This window comes from Montipora capricornis, chromosome 3, assembly GCF_036669925.1.
Source record: "Montipora capricornis isolate CH-2021 chromosome 3, ASM3666992v2, whole genome shotgun sequence".
NCBI lineage: Eukaryota > Metazoa > Cnidaria > Anthozoa > Scleractinia > Acroporidae > Montipora > Montipora capricornis.
In genome coordinates, this window is record NC_090885.1 from 65,312,803 (window position 1) to 65,331,870 (window position 19,068).

Consider the following 19,068-nt stretch of genomic DNA (forward strand, 5'->3'; position numbering starts at 1 on the left):
TAATAGGTCTTTTTTCATGCGGTTTTTTGCATAGCACAAATCTAGGATAGTTTAGCTTTCAATCCATACTAATTAGGACATCATGCGACTTGTATTTCCTATTTTTTTAGCCTTCGGAAGTTCGACCAAAAAATCGGCCATTTTTGAAAATTTTCCTTTGGTCCCCCCTTTGCTACTTTGCCAAAAATGGCCATTTTTGACACTTTTGCGAAAAATGTTATTTCTGCTCTAATAGGTCTTTTTTCATGCGGTTTTTTGCATAGCACAAATCTAGGATAGTTTAGCTTTCAATCCATACTAATTAGGCCATCATGCGACTTGTATTTCCTATTTTTTTAGCCTTCGGAAGTTCGACCAAAAAATCGGCCATTTTTGAAAATTTTCCTTTGGTCCCCCCTTTGCTACTTTGCCAAAAATGGCCATTTTTGACACTTTTGCGAAAAATGTTATTTCTGCTCTAATAGGTCTTTTTTCATGCGGTTTTTTGCATAGCACAAATCTAGGATAGTTTAGCTTTCAATCCATACTAATTATGCTATCAGGCGACTTGTATTTCCTATTTTTTTAGCCTTCGGAAGTTCGACCAAAAAATCGGCCATTTTTGAAAATTTTCCTTTGGTCCCCCCTTTGCTACTTTGCCAAAAATGGCCATTTTTGACACTTTTGCGAAAAATGTTATTTCTGCTCTAATAGGTCTTTTTTCATGCGGTTTTTTGCATAGCACAAATCTAGGATAGTTTAGCTTTCAATCCATACTAATTAGGCTATCAGGCGACTTGTATTTCCTATTTTTTTAGCCTTCGGAAGTTCGACCAAAAAATCGGCCATTTTTGAAAATTTTCCTTTGGTCCCCCCTTTGCTACTTTGCCAAAAATGGCCATTTTTGACACTTTTGCGAAAAATGTTATTTCTGCTCTAATAGGTCTTTTTTCATGCGGTTTTTTGCATAGCACAAATCTAGGATAGTTTAGCTTTCAATCCATACTAATTAGGCTATCAGGCGACTTGTATTTCCTATTTTTTTAGCCTTCGGAAGTTCGACCAAAAAATCGGCCATTTTTGAAAATTTTCCTTTGGTCCCCCCTTTGCTACTTTGCCAAAAATGGCCATTTTTGACACTTTTGCGAAAAATGTTATTTCTGCTCTAATAGGTCTTTTTTCATGCGGTTTTTTGCATAGCACAAATCTAGGATAGTTTAGCTTTCAATCCATACTAATTAGGCTATCAGGCGACTTGTATTTCCTATTTTTTTAGCCTTCGGAAGTTCGACCAAAAAATCGGCCATTTTTGAAAATTTTCCTTTGGTCCCCCCTTTGCTACTTTGCCAAAAATGGCCATTTTTGACACTTTTGCGAAAAATGTTATTTCTGCTCTAATAGGTCTTTTTTCATGCGGTTTTTTGCATAGCACAAATCTAGGATAGTTTAGCTTTCAATCCATACTAATTAGGCTATCAGGCGACTTGTATTTCCTATTTTTTTAGCCTTCGGAAGTTCGACCAAAAAATCGGCCATTTTTGAAAATTTTCCTTTGGTCCCCCCTTTGCTACTTTGCCAAAAATGGCCATTTTTGACACTTTTGCGAAAAATGTTATTTCTGCTCTAATAGGTCTTTTTTCATGCGGTTTTTTGCATAGCACAAATCTAGGATAGTTTAGCTTTCAATCCATACTAATTAGGCTATCAGGCGACTTGTATTTCCTATTTTTTTAGCCTTCGGAAGTTCGACCAAAAAATCGGCCATTTTTGAAAATTTTCCTTTGGTCCCCCCTTTGCTACTTTGCCAAAAATGGCCATTTTTGACACTTTTGCGAAAAATGTTATTTCTGCTCTAATAGGTCTTTTTTCATGCGGTTTTTTGCATAGCACAAATCTAGGATAGTTTAGCTTTCAATCCATACTAATTAGGCCAACATGAGACTTGTATTTCCTATTTTTTTAGCCTTCGGAAGTTCGACCAAAAAATCGGCCATTTTTGAAAATTTTCCTTTGGTCCCCCCTTTGCTACTTTGCCAAAAATGGCCATTTTTGACACTTTTGCGAAAAATGTTATTTCTGCTCTAATAGGTCTTTTTTCATGCGGTTTTTTGCATAGCACAAATCTAGGATAGTTTAGCTTTCAATCCATACTAATTAGGCTATCAGGCGACTTGTATTTCCTATTTTTTTAGCCTTCGGAAGTTCGACCAAAAAATCGGCCATTTTTGAAAATTTTCCTTTGGTCCCCCCTTTGCTACTTTGCCAAAAATGGCCATTTTTGACACTTTTGCGAAAAATGTTATTTCTGCTCTAATAGGTCTTTTTTCATGCGGTTTTTTGCATAGCACAAATCTAGGATAGTTTAGCTTTCAATCCATACTAATTAGGCTATCAGGCGACTTGTATTTCCTATTTTTTTAGCCTTCGGAAGTTCGACCAAAAAATCGGCCATTTTTGAAAATTTTCCTTTGGTCCCCCCTTTGCTACTTTGCCAAAAATGGCCATTTTTGACACTTTTGCGAAAAATGTTATTTCTGCTCTAATAGGTCTTTTTTCATGCGGTTTTTTGCATAGCACAAATCTAGGATAGTTTAGCTTTCAATCCATACTAATTAGGCTATCAGGCGACTTGTATTTCCTATTTTTTTAGCCTTCGGAAGTTCGACCAAAAAATCGGCCATTTTTGAAAATTTTCCTTTGGTCCCCCCTTTGCTACTTTGCCAAAAATGGCCATTTTTGACACTTTTGCGAAAAATGTTATTTCTGCTCTAATAGGTCTTTTTTCATGCGGTTTTTTGCATAGCACAAATCTAGGATAGTTTAGCTTTCAATCCATACTAATTAGGCTATCAGGCGACTTGTATTTCCTATTTTTTTAGCCTTCGGAAGTTCGACCAAAAAATCGGCCATTTTTGAAAATTTTCCTTTGGTCCCCCCTTTGCTACTTTGCCAAAAATGGCCATTTTTGACACTTTTGCGAAAAATGTTATTTCTGCTCTAATAGGTCTTTTTTCATGCGGTTTTTTGCATAGCACAAATCTAGGATAGTTTAGCTTTCAATCCATACTAATTAGGCTATCAGGCGACTTGTATTTCCTATTTTTTTAGCCTTCGGAAGTTCGACCAAAAAATCGGCCATTTTTGAAAATTTTCCTTTGGTCCCCCCTTTGCTACTTTGCCAAAAATGGCCATTTTTGACACTTTTGCGAAAAATGTTATTTCTGCTCTAATAGGTCTTTTTTCATGCGGTTTTTTGCATAGCACAAATCTAGGATAGTTTAGCTTTCAATCCATACTAATTAGTCAATCAGGCGACTTGTATTTCCTATTTTTTTAGCCTTCGGAAGTTCGACCAAAAAATCGGCCATTTTTGAAAATTTTCCTTTGGTCCCCCCTTTGCTACTTTGCCAAAAATGGCCATTTTTGACACTTTTGCGAAAAATGTTATTTCTGCTCTAATAGGTCTTTTTTCATGCGGTTTTTTGCATAGCACAAATCTAGGATAGTTTAGCTTTCAATCCATACTAATTAGGCTATCAGGCGACTTGTATTTCCTATTTTTTTAGCCTTCGGAAGTTCGACCAAAAAATCGGCCATTTTTGAAAATTTTCCTTTGGTCCCCCCTTTGCTACTTTGCCAAAAATGGCCATTTTTGACACTTTTGCGAAAAATGTTATTTCTGCTCTAATAGGTCTTTTTTCATGCGGTTTTTTGCATAGCACAAATCTAGGATAGTTTAGCTTTCAATCCATACTAATTAGGTTATCAGGCGACTTGTATTTCCTATTTTTTTAGCCTTCGGAAGTTCGACCAAAAAATCGGCCATTTTTGAAAATTTTCCTTTGGTCCCCCCTTTGCTACTTTGCCAAAAATGGCCATTTTTGACACTTTTGCGAAAAATGTTATTTCTGCTCTAATAGGTCTTTTTTCATGCGGTTTTTTGCATAGCACAAATCTAGGATAGTTTAGCTTTCAATCCATACTAATTAGGCTATCAGGCGACTTGTATTTCCTATTTTTTTAGCCTTCGGAAGTTCGACCAAAAAATCGGCCATTTTTGAAAATTTTCCTTTGGTCCCCCCTTTGCTACTTTGCCAAAAATGGCCATTTTTGACACTTTTGCGAAAAATGTTATTTCTGCTCTAATAGGTCTTTTTTCATGCGGTTTTTTGCATAGCACAAATCTAGGATAGTTTAGCTTTCAATCCATACTAATTAGGCTATCAGGCGACTTGTATTTCCTATTTTTTTAGCCTTCGGAAGTTCGACCAAAAAATCGGCCATTTTTGAAAATTTTCCTTTGGTCCCCCCTTTGCTACTTTGCCAAAAATGGCCATTTTTGACACTTTTGCGAAAAATGTTATTTCTGCTCTAATAGGTCTTTTTTCATGCGGTTTTTTGCATAGCACAAATCTAGGATAGTTTAGCTTTCAATCCATACTAATTAGGCTATCAGGCGACTTGTATTTCCTATTTTTTTAGCCTTCGGAAGTTCGACCAAAAAATCGGCCATTTTTGAAAATTTTCCTTTGGTCCCCCCTTTGCTACTTTGCCAAAAATGGCCATTTTTGACACTTTTGCGAAAAATGTTATTTCTGCTCTAATAGGTCTTTTTTCATGCGGTTTTTTGCATAGCACAAATCTAGGATAGTTTAGCTTTCAATCCATACTAATTAGGCTATCAGGCGACTTGTATTTCCTATTTTTTTAGCCTTCGGAAGTTCGACCAAAAAATCGGCCATTTTTGAAAATTTTCCTTTGGTCCCCCCTTTGCTACTTTGCCAAAAATGGCCATTTTTGACACTTTTGCGAAAAATGTTATTTCTGCTCTAATAGGTCTTTTTTCATGCGGTTTTTTGCATAGCACAAATCTAGGATAGTTTAGCTTTCAATCCATACTAATTAGGCTATCAGGCGACTTGTATTTCCTATTTTTTTAGCCTTCGGAAGTTCGACCAAAAAATCGGCCATTTTTGAAAATTTTCCTTTGGTCCCCCCTTTGCTACTTTGCCAAAAATGGCCATTTTTGACACTTTTGCGAAAAATGTTATTTCTGCTCTAATAGGTCTTTTTTCATGCGGTTTTTTGCATAGCACAAATCTAGGATAGTTTAGCTTTCAATCCATACTAATTAGGCTATCAGGCGACTTGTATTTCCTATTTTTTTAGCCTTCGGAAGTTCGACCAAAAAATCGGCCATTTTTGAAAATTTTCCTTTGGTCCCCCCTTTGCTACTTTGCCAAAAATGGCCATTTTTGACACTTTTGCGAAAAATGTTATTTCTGCTCTAATAGGTCTTTTTTCATGCGGTTTTTTGCATAGCACAAATCTAGGATAGTTTAGCTTTCAATCCATACTAATTAGGCTATAAGGCGACTTGTATTTCCTATTTTTTTAGCCTTCGGAAGTTCGACCAAAAAATCGGCCATTTTTGAAAATTTTCCTTTGGTCCCCCCTTTGCTACTTTGCCAAAAATGGCCATTTTTGACACTTTTGCGAAAAATGTTATTTCTGCTCTAATAGGTCTTTTTTCATGCGGTTTTTTGCATAGCACAAATCTAGGATAGTTTAGCTTTCAATCCATACTAATTAGGCTATCAGGCGACTTGTATTTCCTATTTTTTTAGCCTTCGGAAGTTCGACCAAAAAATCGGCCATTTTTGAAAATTTTCCTTTGGTCCCCCCTTTGCTACTTTGCCAAAAATGGCCATTTTTGACACTTTTGCGAAAAATGTTATTTCTGCTCTAATAGGTCTTTTTTCATGCGGTTTTTTGCATAGCACAAATCTAGGATAGTTTAGCTTTCAATCCATACTAATTAGGCTATCAGGCGACTTGTATTTCCTATTTTTTTAGCCTTCGGAAGTTCGACCAAAAAATCGGCCATTTTTGAAAATTTTCCTTTGGTCCCCCCTTTGCTACTTTGCCAAAAATGGCCATTTTTGACACTTTTGCGAAAAATGTTATTTCTGCTCTAATAGGTCTTTTTTCATGCGGTTTTTTGCATAGCACAAATCTAGGATAGTTTAGCTTTCAATCCATACTAATTAGGCTATCCGGCGACTTGTATTTCCTATTTTTTTAGCCTTCGGAAGTTCGACCAAAAAATCGGCCATTTTTGAAAATTTTCCTTTGGTCCCCCCTTTGCTACTTTGCCAAAAATGGCCATTTTTGACACTTTTGCGAAAAATGTTATTTCTGCTCTAATAGGTCTTTTTTCATGCGGTTTTTTGCATAGCACAAATCTAGGATAGTTTAGCTTTCAATCCATACTAATTAGGCTATCAGGCGACTTGTATTTCCTATTTTTTTAGCCTTCGGAAGTTCGACCAAAAAATCGGCCATTTTTGAAAATTTTCCTTTGGTCCCCCCTTTGCTACTTTGCCAAAAATGGCCATTTTTGACACTTTTGCGAAAAATGTTATTTCTGCTCTAATAGGTCTTTTTTCATGCGGTTTTTTGCATAGCACAAATCTAGGATAGTTTAGCTTTCAATCCATACTAATTAGGCTATCAGGCGACTTGTATTTCCTATTTTTTTAGCCTTCGGAAGTTCGACCAAAAAATCGGCCATTTTTGAAAATTTTCCTTTGGTCCCCCCTTTGCTACTTTGCCAAAAATGGCCATTTTTGACACTTTTGCGAAAAATGTTATTTCTGCTCTAATAGGTCTTTTTTCATGCGGTTTTTTGCATAGCACAAATCTAGGATAGTTTAGCTTTCAATCCATACTAATTAGGCTATCAGGCGACTTGTATTTCCTATTTTTTTAGCCTTCGGAAGTTCGACCAAAAAATCGGCCATATTTGAAAAACAACGTTTGATCCCCCAATTGCTACTTTGCCAAAAATGGCCATTTTTGACACTTTTGCGAAAAATGTTATTTCTGCTCTAATAGGTCTTTTTTCATGCGGTTTTTTGCATAACACAAATCTAGGATAGTTTAGCTTTCAATCCATACTAATTAGGCTATCAGGCGACTTGTATTTCCTATTTTTTTAGCCTTCGGAAGTTCGACCAAAAAATCGGCCATTTTTGAAAATTTTCCTTTGGTCCCCCCTTTGCTACTTTGCCAAAAATGGCCATTTTTGACACTTTTGCGAAAAATGTTATTTCTGCTCTAATAGGTCTTTTTTCATGCGGTTTTTTGCATAGCACAAATCTAGGATAGTTTAGCTTTCTATCCATACTAATTTGGCCATCTGGCGACTTGTATTTCCTATTTTTTTAGCCTTCGGAAGTTCGACCAAAAAATCGGCCATTTTTGAAAATTTTCCTTTGGTCCCCCCTTTGCTACTTTGCCAAAAATGGCCATTTTTGACACTTTTGCGAAAAATGTTATTTCTGCTCTAATAGGTCTTTTTTCATGCGGTTTTTTGCATAGCACAAATCTAGGATAGTTTAGCTTTCAATCCATACTAATTAGGCTATCAGGCGACTTGTATTTCCTATTTTTTTTGCCTTCGGAAGTTCGATTAAAAAAATCGGCCATTTTTGAAAATTTCCTTTGGTCCCCCCTTTGCTACTTTGCCAAAAATGGCCATTTTTGACACTTTTGCGAAAAATGTTATTTCTGCTCTAATAGGTCTTTTTTCATGCGGTTTTTTGCATAGCACAAATCTAGGATAGTTTAGCTTTCAATCCATACGATGTAGGGCATCAGGCGACTTGTATTTCCTATTTTTTTAGCCTTCGGAAGTTCGACCAAAAAATCGGCCATTTTTGAAAATGTTCATTTTGGTGCCGCTTTGCTACTTTGCCAAAAATGGCCATTTTTGACACTTTTGCGAAAAATGTTATTTCTGCTCTAATAGGTCTTTTTTCATGCGGTTTTTTGCATAGCACAAATCTAGGATAGTTTAGCTTTCAATCCATACAAATTAGGCCATCAGGCGACTTGTATTTCCTATTTTTTTAGCCTTCGGAAGTTCGACCAAAAAATCGGCCATTTTTGAAACTTTCCCTTTGGTCCCCCATTTGCTACTTTGCGAAAACTGTCCAATTTTGACACTTTTGCGAAAAATGTTATTTCTGCTCTAATAGGTCTTTTTTCATGCGGTTTTTTGCATAGCACAAATCTAGGATAGTTTAGCTTTCAATCCATACTAATTAGGCTATCAGGCGACTTGTATTTCCTATTTTTTTAGCCTTCGGAAGTTCGACCAAAAAATCGGCCATTTTTGAAAATTTTCCTTTGGTCCCCCTTTGCTACTTTGCCAAAAATGGCCATTTTTGACACTTTTGCGAAAAATGTTATTTCTGCTCTAATAGGTCTTTTTTCATGCGGTTTTTTGCATAGCACAAATCTGGGATAGTTTAGCTTTCAATCCATACTAATTAGGCTATCAGGCGACTTGTATTTCCTATTTTTTTAGCCTTCGGAAGTTCGACCAAAAAATCGGCCATTTTTGAAAATTTTCCTTTGGTCCCCCCTTTGCTACTTTGCCAAAAATGGCCATTTTCGACACTTTTGCGAAAAATGTTATTTCTCCTCTAATAGGTCTTTTTTCATGCGGTTTTTTGCATAGCACAAATCTAGGATAGTTTAGCTTTCAATCCATACTAATTAGGCCATCAGGCGACTTGTATTTCCAATTTTTTTAGCCTTCGTAAGTTCGACCAAATAATCCGCGATTTTTGAATATTTCTTTTTGATCCCCCCTTTGCTACTTTGCCAAAAATGGCCATTTTCGACACTTTTGCGAAAAATGTAATTTTTCTCTAATAGGTCTTTTTTCATGCGGTTTTTTGCATAGCACAAATCTAGGATAGTTTAGCTTTCAATCCATACTAATTAGGCCATCAGGCGACTTGTATTTCCAATTTTTTTAGCCTTCCGAAGTTCGACCAAAAAATCGGCCATTTTTGAAAATTTTCCTTTGGTCCCCCCTTTGCTACTTTGCCAAAAATGGCCATTTTCGACACTTTTGCGAAAAATGTTATTTCTCCTCTAATAGGTCTTTTTTCATGCGGTTTTTTGCATAGCACAAATCTAGGATAGTTTAGCTTTCAATCCATACTAATTAGGCCATCAGGCGACTTGTATTTCCAATTTTTTTAGCCTTCCGAAGTTCGACCAAAAAATCGGCCATTTTTGAAAATTTTCCTTTGGTCCCCCCTTGCTACTTTGCCAAAAATGGCCATTTTCGACACTTTTGCGAAAAATGTTATTTCTCCTCTAATAGGTCTTTTTTCATGCGGTTTTTTGCATAGCACAAATCTAGGATAGTTTAGCTTTCAATCCATACTAATTAGGCCATCAGGCGACTTGTATTTCCAATTTTTTTAGCCTTCCGAAGTTCGACCAAAAAATCGGCCATTTTTGAAAATTTTCCTTTGGTCCCCCCTTTGCTACTTTGCCAAAAATGGCCATTTTCGACACTTTTGCGAAAAATGTTATTTCTTGTCTAATAGGTCTTTTATCATGCGGATTTTTGCATAGCACAAATCTAGGATAGTTTAGCTTTCAATCCATACTAATTAGGCCATCAGGCGACTTGTATTTCCAATTTTTTTAGCCTTCCGAAGTTCGACCAAAAAATCGGCCATTTTTGAAAATTTTCCTTTGGTTTCCCGTTTGCTACTTTGCCAAAAATGGCCATTTTCGACACTTTTGCGAAAAATGTTATTTCTCCTCTAATAGGTCTTTTTTCATGCGGTTTTTTGCATAGCACAAATCTAGGATAGTTTAGCTTTCAATCCATACTAATTAGGCCATCAGGCGACTTGTATTTCCTATTTTTTTAGCCTTCCGAAGTTCGACCAAAAAATCGGCCATTTTTGAAAATTTTCCCTTGGTCCCCCTTTGCTACTTTGCCAAAAATGGCCATTTTCGACACTTTTGCGAAAAATGTTATTTCTCCTCTAATAGGTCTTTTTTCATGCGGTTTTTTGCATAGCACAAATCTAGGATAGTTTAGCTTTCAATCCATACTAATTAGGCCATCAGGCGACTTGTATTTCCTATTTTTTTAGCCTTCCGAAGTTCGACCAAAAAATCGGCCATTTTTGAAAATTTTCCTTTGGTCCCCCCTTTGCTACTTTGCCAAAAATGGCCATTTTCGACACTTTTGCGAAAAATGTTATTTCTCCTCTAATAGGTCTTTTTTCATGCGGTTTTTTGCATAGCACAAATCTAGGATAGTTTAGCTTTCAATCCATACTAATTAGGCCATCAGGCGACTTGTATTTCCTATTTTTTTAGCCTTCCGAAGTTCGACCAAAAAATCGGCCATTTTTGAAAATTTTCCTTTGGTCCTCCCCTTGCTACTTTGCCAAAAATGGCCATTTTCGACACTTTTGCGAAAAAATGTTATTTCCTCTAATAGGTCTTTTTTCATGCGGTTTTTTGCATAGCACAAATCTAGGATAGTTTAGCTTTCAATCCATACTAATTAGGCCATCAGGCGACTTGTATTTCCTATTTTTTTAGCCTTCGGAAGTTCGACCAAAAAATCGGCCATTTTTGAAAATTTTCCTTTGGTCCCCCCTTTGCTACTTTGCCAAAAATGGCCATTTTTGACACTTTTGCGAAAAATGTTATTTCTGCTCTAATAGGTCTTTTTTCATGCGGTTTTTTGCATAGCACAAATCTAGGATAGTTTAGCTTTCAATCCATACTAATTAGGCCATCAGGCGACTTGTATTTCCTATTTTTTTAGCCTTCGGAAGTTCGACCAAAAAATCGGCCATTTTTGAAAATTTTCCTTTGGTCCCCCTTTGCTACTTTGCCAAAAATGGCCATTTTTGACACTTTTGCGAAAAATGTTATTTCTGCTCTAATAGGTCTTTTTTCATGCGGTTTTTTGCATAGCACAAATCTAGGATAGTTTAGCTTTCAATCCATACTAATTAGGCCATCAGGCGACTTGTATTTCCTATTTTTTTAGCCTTCGGAAGTTCGACCAAAAAATCGGCCATTTTTGAAAATTTTCCTTTGGTCACCCCTTTGCTACTTTTCCAAATATGGCCATTTTTGTCACTTTTGCGAAAAATGTTATTTCTGCTCTAATAGGTCTTTTTTCATGCGGTTTTTTGCATAGCACAAATCTAGGATAGTTTAGCTTTCAATCCATACTAATTAGGCCATCAGGCGACTTGTATTTCCTATTTTTTTAGCCTTCGGAAGTTCGACCAAAAAATCGGCCATTTTTGAAAATTTTCCTTTGGTCCCCCCTTTGCTACTTTGCCAAAAATGGCCTATTTTGACACTTTTGCGAAAAATGTTATTTCTGCTCTAATAGGTCTTTTTTCATGCGGTTTTTTGCATAGCACAAATCTAGGATAGTTTAGCTTTCAATCCATACTAATTAGGCCATCAGGCGACTTGTATTTCCTATTTTTTTAGCCTTCGGAAGTTCGACCAAAAAATCGGCCATTTTTGAAAATTTTCCTTTGGTCCCCCCTTTGCTACTTTGCCAAAAATGGCCATTTTTGACACTTTTGCGAAAAATGTTATTTCTGCTCTAATAGGTCTTTTTTCATGCGGTTTTTTGCATAGCACAAATCTAGGATAGTTTAGCTTTCAATCCATACTAATTAGGCCATCAGGCGACTTGTATTTCCTATTTTTTTAGCCTTCGGAAGTTCGACCAAAAAATCGGCCATTTTTGAAAATTTTCCTTTGGTCCCCCCTTTGCTACTTTGCCAAAAATGGCCATTTTTGACACTTTTGCGAAAAATGTTATTTCTGCTCTAATAGGTCTTTTTTCATGCGGTTTTTTGCATAGCACAAATCTAGGATAGTTTAGCTTTCAATCCATACTAATTAGGCCATCAGGCGACTTGTATTTCCTATTTTTTTAGCCTTCGGAAGTTCGACCAAAAAATCGGCCATTTTTGAAAATTTTCCTTTGGTCCCCCTTTGCTACTTTGCCAAAAATGGCCATTTTTGACACTTTTGCGAAAAATGTTATTTCTGCTCTAATAGGTCTTTTTTCATGCGGTTTTTTGCATAGCACAAATCTAGGATAGTTTAGCTTTCAATCCATACTAATTAGGCCATCAGGCGACTTGTATTTCCTATTTTTTTAGCCTTCGGAAGTTCGACCAAAAAATCGGCCATTTTTGAAAATTTTCCTTTGGTCCCCCCTTTGCTACTTTGCCAAAAATGGCCATTTTTGACACTTTTGCGAAAAATGTTATTTCTGCTCTAATAGGTCTTTTTTCATGCGGTTTTTTGCATAGCACAAATCTAGGATAGTTTAGCTTTCAATCCATACTAATTAGGCCATCAGGCGACTTGTATTTCCTATTTTTTTAGCCTTCGGAAGTTCGACCAAAAAATCGGCCATTTTTGAAAATTTTCCTTTGGTCCCCCCTTTGCTACTTTGCCAAAAATGGCCATTTTTGACACTTTTGCGAAAAATGTTATTTCTGCTCTAATAGGTCTTTTTTCATGCGGTTTTTTGCATAGCACAAATCTAGGATAGTTTAGCTTTCAATCCATACTAATTAGGCCATCAGGCGACTTGTATTTCCTATTTTTTTAGCCTTCGGAAGTTCGACCAAAAAATCGGCCATTTTTGAAAATTTTCCTTTGGTCCCCCCTTTGCTACTTTGCCAAAAATGGCCATTTTTGACACTTTTGCGAAAAATGTTATTTCTGCTCTAATAGGTCTTTTTTCATGCGGTTTTTTGCATAGCACAAATCTAGGATAGTTTAGCTTTCAATCCATACTAATTAGGCCATCAGGCGACTTGTATTTCCTATTTTTTTAGCCTTCGGAAGTTCGACCAAAAAATCGGCCATTTTTGAAAATTTTCCTTTGGTCCCCCCTTTGCTACTTTGCCAAAAATGGCCATTTTTGACACTTTTGCGAAAAATGTTATTTCTGCTCTAATAGGTCTTTTTTCATGCGGTTTTTTGCATAGCACAAATCTAGGATAGTTTAGCTTTCAATCCATACTAATTAGGCCATCAGGCGACTTGTATTTCCTATTTTTTTAGCCTTCGGAAGTTCGACCAAAAAATCGGCCATTTTTGAAAATTTTCCTTTGGTCCCCCCTTTGCTACTTTGCCAAAAATGGCCATTTTTGACACTTTTGCGAAAAATGTTATTTCTGCTCTAATAGGTCTTTTTTCATGCGGTTTTTTGCATAGCACAAATCTAGGATAGTTTAGCTTTCAATCCATACTAATTAGGCCATCAGGCGACTTGTATTTCCTATTTTTTTAGCCTTCGGAAGTTCGACCAAAAAATCGGCCATTTTTGAAAATTTTCCTTTGGTCCCCCCTTTGCTACTTTGCCAAAAATGGCCATTTTTGACACTTTTGCGAAAAATGTTATTTCTGCTCTAATAGGTCTTTTTTCATGCGGTTTTTTGCATAGCACAAATCTAGGATAGTTTAGCTTTCAATCCATACTAATTAGGCCATCAGGCGACTTGTATTTCCTATTTTTTTAGCCTTCGGAAGTTCGACCAAAAAATCGGCCATTTTTGAAAATTTTCCTTTGGTCCCCCCTTTGCTACTTTGCCAAAAATGGCCATTTTTGACACTTTTGCGAAAAATGTTATTTCTGCTCTAATAGGTCTTTTTTCATGCGGTTTTTTGCATAGCACAAATCTAGGATAGTTTAGCTTTCAATCCATACTAATTAGGCCATCAGGCGACTTGTATTTCCTATTTTTTTAGCCTTCGGAAGTTCGACCAAAAAATCGGCCATTTTTGAAAATTTTCCTTTGGTCCCCCCTTTGCTACTTTGCCAAAAATGGCCATTTTTGACACTTTTGCGAAAAATGTTATTTCTGCTCTAATAGGTCTTTTTTCATGCGGTTTTTTGCATAGCACAAATCTAGGATAGTTTAGCTTTCAATCCATACTAATTAGGCCATCAGGCGACTTGTATTTCCTATTTTTTTAGCCTTCGGAAGTTCGACCAAAAAATCGGCCATTTTTGAAAATTTTCCTTTGGTCCCCCCTTTGCTACTTTGCCAAAAATGGCCATTTTTGACACTTTTGCGAAAAATGTTATTTCTGCTCTAATAGGTCTTTTTTCATGCGGTTTTTTGCATAGCACAAATCTAGGATAGTTTAGCTTTCAATCCATACTAATTAGGCCATCAGGCGACTTGTATTTCCTATTTTTTTAGCCTTCGGAAGTTCGACCAAAAAATCGGCCATTTTTGAAAATTTTCCTTTGGTCCCCCCTTTGCTACTTTGCCAAAAATGGCCATTTTTGACACTTTTGCGAAAAATGTTATTTCTGCTCTAATAGGTCTTTTTTCATGCGGTTTTTTGCATAGCACAAATCTAGGATAGTTTAGCTTTCAATCCATACTAATTAGGCCATCAGGCGACTTGTATTTCCTATTTTTTTAGCCTTCGGAAGTTCGACCAAAAAATCGGCCATTTTTGAAAATTTTCCTTTGGTCCCCCCTTTGCTACTTTGCCAAAAATGGCCATTTTTGACACTTTTGCGAAAAATGTTATTTCTGCTCTAATAGGTCTTTTTTCATGCGGTTTTTTGCATAGCACAAATCTAGGATAGTTTAGCTTTCAATCCATACTAATTAGGCCATCAGGCGACTTGTATTTCCTATTTTTTTAGCCTTCGGAAGTTCGACCAAAAAATCGGCCATTTTTGAAAATTTTCCTTTGGTCCCCCCTTTGCTACTTTGCCAAAAATGGCCATTTTTGACACTTTTGCGAAAAATGTTATTTCTGCTCTAATAGGTCTTTTTTCATGCGGTTTTTTGCATAGCACAAATCTAGGATAGTTTAGCTTTCAATCCATACTAATTAGGCCATCAGGCGACTTGTATTTCCTATTTTTTTAGCCTTCGGAAGTTCGACCAAAAAATCGGCCATTTTTGAAATTTTCCTTTGGTCCCCCCTTTGCTACTTTGCCAAAAATGGCCATTTTTGACACTTTTGCGAAAAATGTTATTTCTGCTCTAATAGGTCTTTTTTCATGCGGTTTTTTGCATAGCACAAATCTAGGATAGTTTAGCTTTCAATCCATACTAATTAGGCCATCAGGCGACTTGTATTTCCTATTTTTTTAGCCTTCGGAAGTTCGACCAAAAAATCGGCCATTTTTGAAAATTTTCCTTTGGTCCCCCCTTTGCTACTTTGCCAAAAATGGCCATTTTTGACACTTTTGCGAAAAATGTTATTTCTGCTCTAATAGGTCTTTTTTCATGCGGTTTTTTGCATAGCACAAATCTAGGATAGTTTAGCTTTCAATCCATACTAATTAGGCTATCAGGCGACTTGTATTTCCTATTTTTTTAGCCTTCGGAAGTTCGACCAAAAAATCGGCCATTTTTGAAAATTTTCCTTTGGTCCCCCCTTTGCTACTTTGCCAAAAATGGCCATTTTTGACACTTTTGCGAAAAATGTTATTTCTGCTCTAATAGGTCTTTTTTCATGCGGTTTTTTGCATAGCACAAATCTAGGATAGTTTAGCTTTCAATCCATACTAATTAGGCCATCAGGCGACTTGTATTTCCTATTTTTTTAGCCTTCGGAAGTTCGACCAAAAAATCGGCCATTTTTGAAAATTTTCCTTTGGTCCCCCCTTTGCTACTTTGCCAAAAATGGCCATTTTTGACACTTTTGCGAAAAATGTTATTTCTGCTCTAATAGGTCTTTTTTCATGCGGTTTTTTGCATAGCACAAATCTAGGATAGTTTAGCTTTCAATCCATACTAATTAGGCAATCAGGCGACTTGTATTTCCTATTTTTTTAGCCTTCGGAAGTTCGACCAAAAAATCGGCCATTTTTGAAAATTTTCCTTTGGTCCCCCCTTTGCTACTTTGCCAAAAATGGCCATTTTTGACACTTTTGCGAAAAATGTTATTTCTGCTCTAATAGGTCTTTTTTCATGCGGTTTTTTGCATAGCACAAATCTAGGATAGTTTAGCTTTCAATCCATACTAATTAGGCTATCAGGCGACTTGTATTTCCTATTTTTTTAGCCTTCGGAAGTTCGACCAAAAAATCGGCCATTTTTGAAAATTTTCCTTTGGTCCCCCCTTTGCTACTTTGCCAAAAATGGCCATTTTTGACACTTTTGCGAAAAATGTTATTTCTGCTCTAATAGGTCTTTTTTCATGCGGTTTTTTGCATAGCACAAATCTAGGATAGTTTAGCTTTCAATCCATACTAATTAGGCTATCAGGCGACTTGTATTTCCTATTTTTTTAGCCTTCGGAAGTTCGACCAAAAAATCGGCCATTTTTGAAAATTTTCCTTTGGTCCCCCCTTTGCTACTTTGCCAAAAATGGCCATTTTTGACACTTTTGCGAAAAATGTTATTTCTGCTCTAATAGGTCTTTTTTCATGCGGTTTTTTGCATAGCACAAATCTAGGATAGTTTAGCTTTCAATCCATACTAATTAGGCTATCAGGCGACTTGTATTTCCTATTTTTTTAGCCTTCGGAAGTTCGACCAAAAAATCGGCCATTTTTGAAAATTTTCCTTTGGTCCCCCCTTTGCTACTTTGCCAAAAATGGCCATTTTTGACACTTTTGCGAAAAATGTTATTTCTGCTCTAATAGGTCTTTTTTCATGCGGTTTTTTGCATAGCACAAATCTAGGATAGTTTAGCTTTCAATCCATACTAATTAGGCTATCAGGCGACTTGTATTTCCTATTTTTTTAGCCTTCGGAAGTTCGACCAAAAAATCGGCCATTTTTGAAAATTTTCCTTTGGTCCCCCCTTTGCTACTTTGCCAAAAATGGCCATTTTTGACACTTTTGCGAAAAATGTTATTTCTGCTCTAATAGGTCTTTTTTCATGCGGTTTTTTGCATAGCACAAATCTAGGATAGTTTAGCTTTCAATCCATACTAATTAGGCAATCAGGCGACTTGTATTTCCTATTTTTTTAGCCTTCGGAAGTTCGACCAAAAAATCGGCCATTTTTGAAAATTTTCCTTTGGTCCCCCCTTTGCTACTTTGCCAAAAATGGCCATTTTTGACACTTTTGCGAAAAATGTTATTTCTGCTCTAATAGGTCTTTTTTCATGCGGTTTTTTGCATAGCACAAATCTAGGATAGTTTAGCTTTCAATCCATACTAATTAGGCTATTAGGATACTTGTATTTCCTATTTTTTTAGCCTTCGGAAGTTCGACCAAAAAATCGGCCATTTTTGAAAATTTTCCTTTGGTCCCCCCTTTGCTACTTTGCCAAAAATGGCCATTTTTGACACTTTTGCGAAAAATGTTATTTCTGCTCTAATAGGTCTTTTTTCATGCGGTTTTTTGCATAGCACAAATCTAGGATAGTTTAGCTTTCAATCCATACTAATTAGGCTATCAGGCGACTTGTATTTCCTATTTTTTTAGCCTTCGGAAGTTCGACCAAAAAATCGGCCATTTTTGAAAATTTTCCTTTGGTCCCCCCTTTGCTACTTTGCCAAAAATGGCCATTTTTGACACTTTTGCGAAAAATGTTATTTCTGCTCTAATAGGTCTTTTTTCATGCGGTTTTTTGCATAGCACAAATCTAGGATAGTTTAGCTTTCAATCCATACTAATTAGGCTATCAGGCGACTTGTATTTCCTATTTTTTTAGCCTTCGGAAGTTCGACCAAAAAATCGGCCATTTTTGAAAATTTTCCTTTGGTCCCCCCTTTGCTACTTTGCCAAAAATGGCCATTTTTGACACTTTTGCGAAAAATGTTATTTCTGCTCTAATAGGTCTTTTTTCATGCGGTTTTTTGCATAGCACAAATCTAGGATAGTTTAGCTTTCAATCCATACTAATTAGGCTATCAGGCGACTTGTATTTCCTATTTTTTTAGCCTTCGGAAGTTCGACCAAAAAATCGGCCATTTTTGAAAATTTTCCTTTGGTCCCCCCTTTGCTACTTTGCCAAAAATGGCCATTTTTGACACTTTTGCGAAAAATGTTATTTCTGCTCTAATAGGTCTTTTTTCATGCGGTTTTTTGCATAGCACAAATCTAGGATAGTTTAGCTTTCAATCCATACTAATTAGGCAATCAGGCGACTTGTATTTCCTATTTTTTTAGCCTTCGGAAGTTCGACCAAAAAATCGGCCATTTTTGAAAATTTTCCTTTGGTCCCCCCTTTGCTACTTTGCCAAAAATGGCCATTTTTGACACTTTTGCGAAAAATGTTATTTCTGCTCTAATAGGTCTTTTTTCATGCGGTTTTTTGCATAGCACAAATCTAGGATAGTTTAGCTTTCAATCCATACTAATTAGGGTATCAGGCGACTTGTATTTCCTATTTTTTTAGCCTTCGGAAGTTCGACCAAAAAATCGGCCATTTTTGAAAATTTTCCTTTGGTCCCCCCTTTGCTACTTTGCCAAAAATGGCCATTTTTGACACTTTTGCGAAAAATGTTATTTCTGCTCTAATAGGTCTTTTTTCATGCGGTTTTTTGCATAGCACAAATCTAGGATAGTTTAGCTTTCAATCCATACTAATTAGGCTATCAGGCGACTTGTATTTCCTATTTTTTTAGCCTTCGGAAGTTCGACCAAAAAATCGGCCATTTTTGAAAATTTTCCTTTGGTCCCCCCTTTGCTACTTTGCCAAAAATGGCCATTTTTGACACTTTTGCGAAAAATGTTATTTCTGCTCTAATAGGTCTTTTTTCATGCGGTTTTTTGCATAGCACAAATCTAGGATAGTTTAGCTTTCAATCCATACTAATTAGGCTATCAGGCGACTTGTATTTCCTATTTTTTTAGCCTTCGGAAGTTCGACCAAAAAATCGGCCATTTTTGAAAATTTTCCTTTGGTCCCCCCTTTGCTACTTTGCCAAAAATGGCCATTTTTGACACTTTTGCGAAAAATGTTATTTCTGCTCTAATAGGTCTTTTTTCATGCGGTTTTTTGCATAGCACAAATCTAGGATAGTTTAGCTTTCAATCCATACTAATTAGGCTATCAGGCGACTTGTATTTCCTATTTTTTTAGCCTTCGGAAGTTCGACCAAAAAATCGGCCATTTTTGAAAATTTTCCTTTGGTCCCCCCTTTGCTACTTTGCCAAAAATGGCCATTTTTGACACTTTTGCGAAAAATGTTATTTCTGCTCTAATAGGTCTTTTTTCATGCGGTTTTTTGCATAGCACAAATCTAGGATAGTTTAGCTTTCAATCCATAC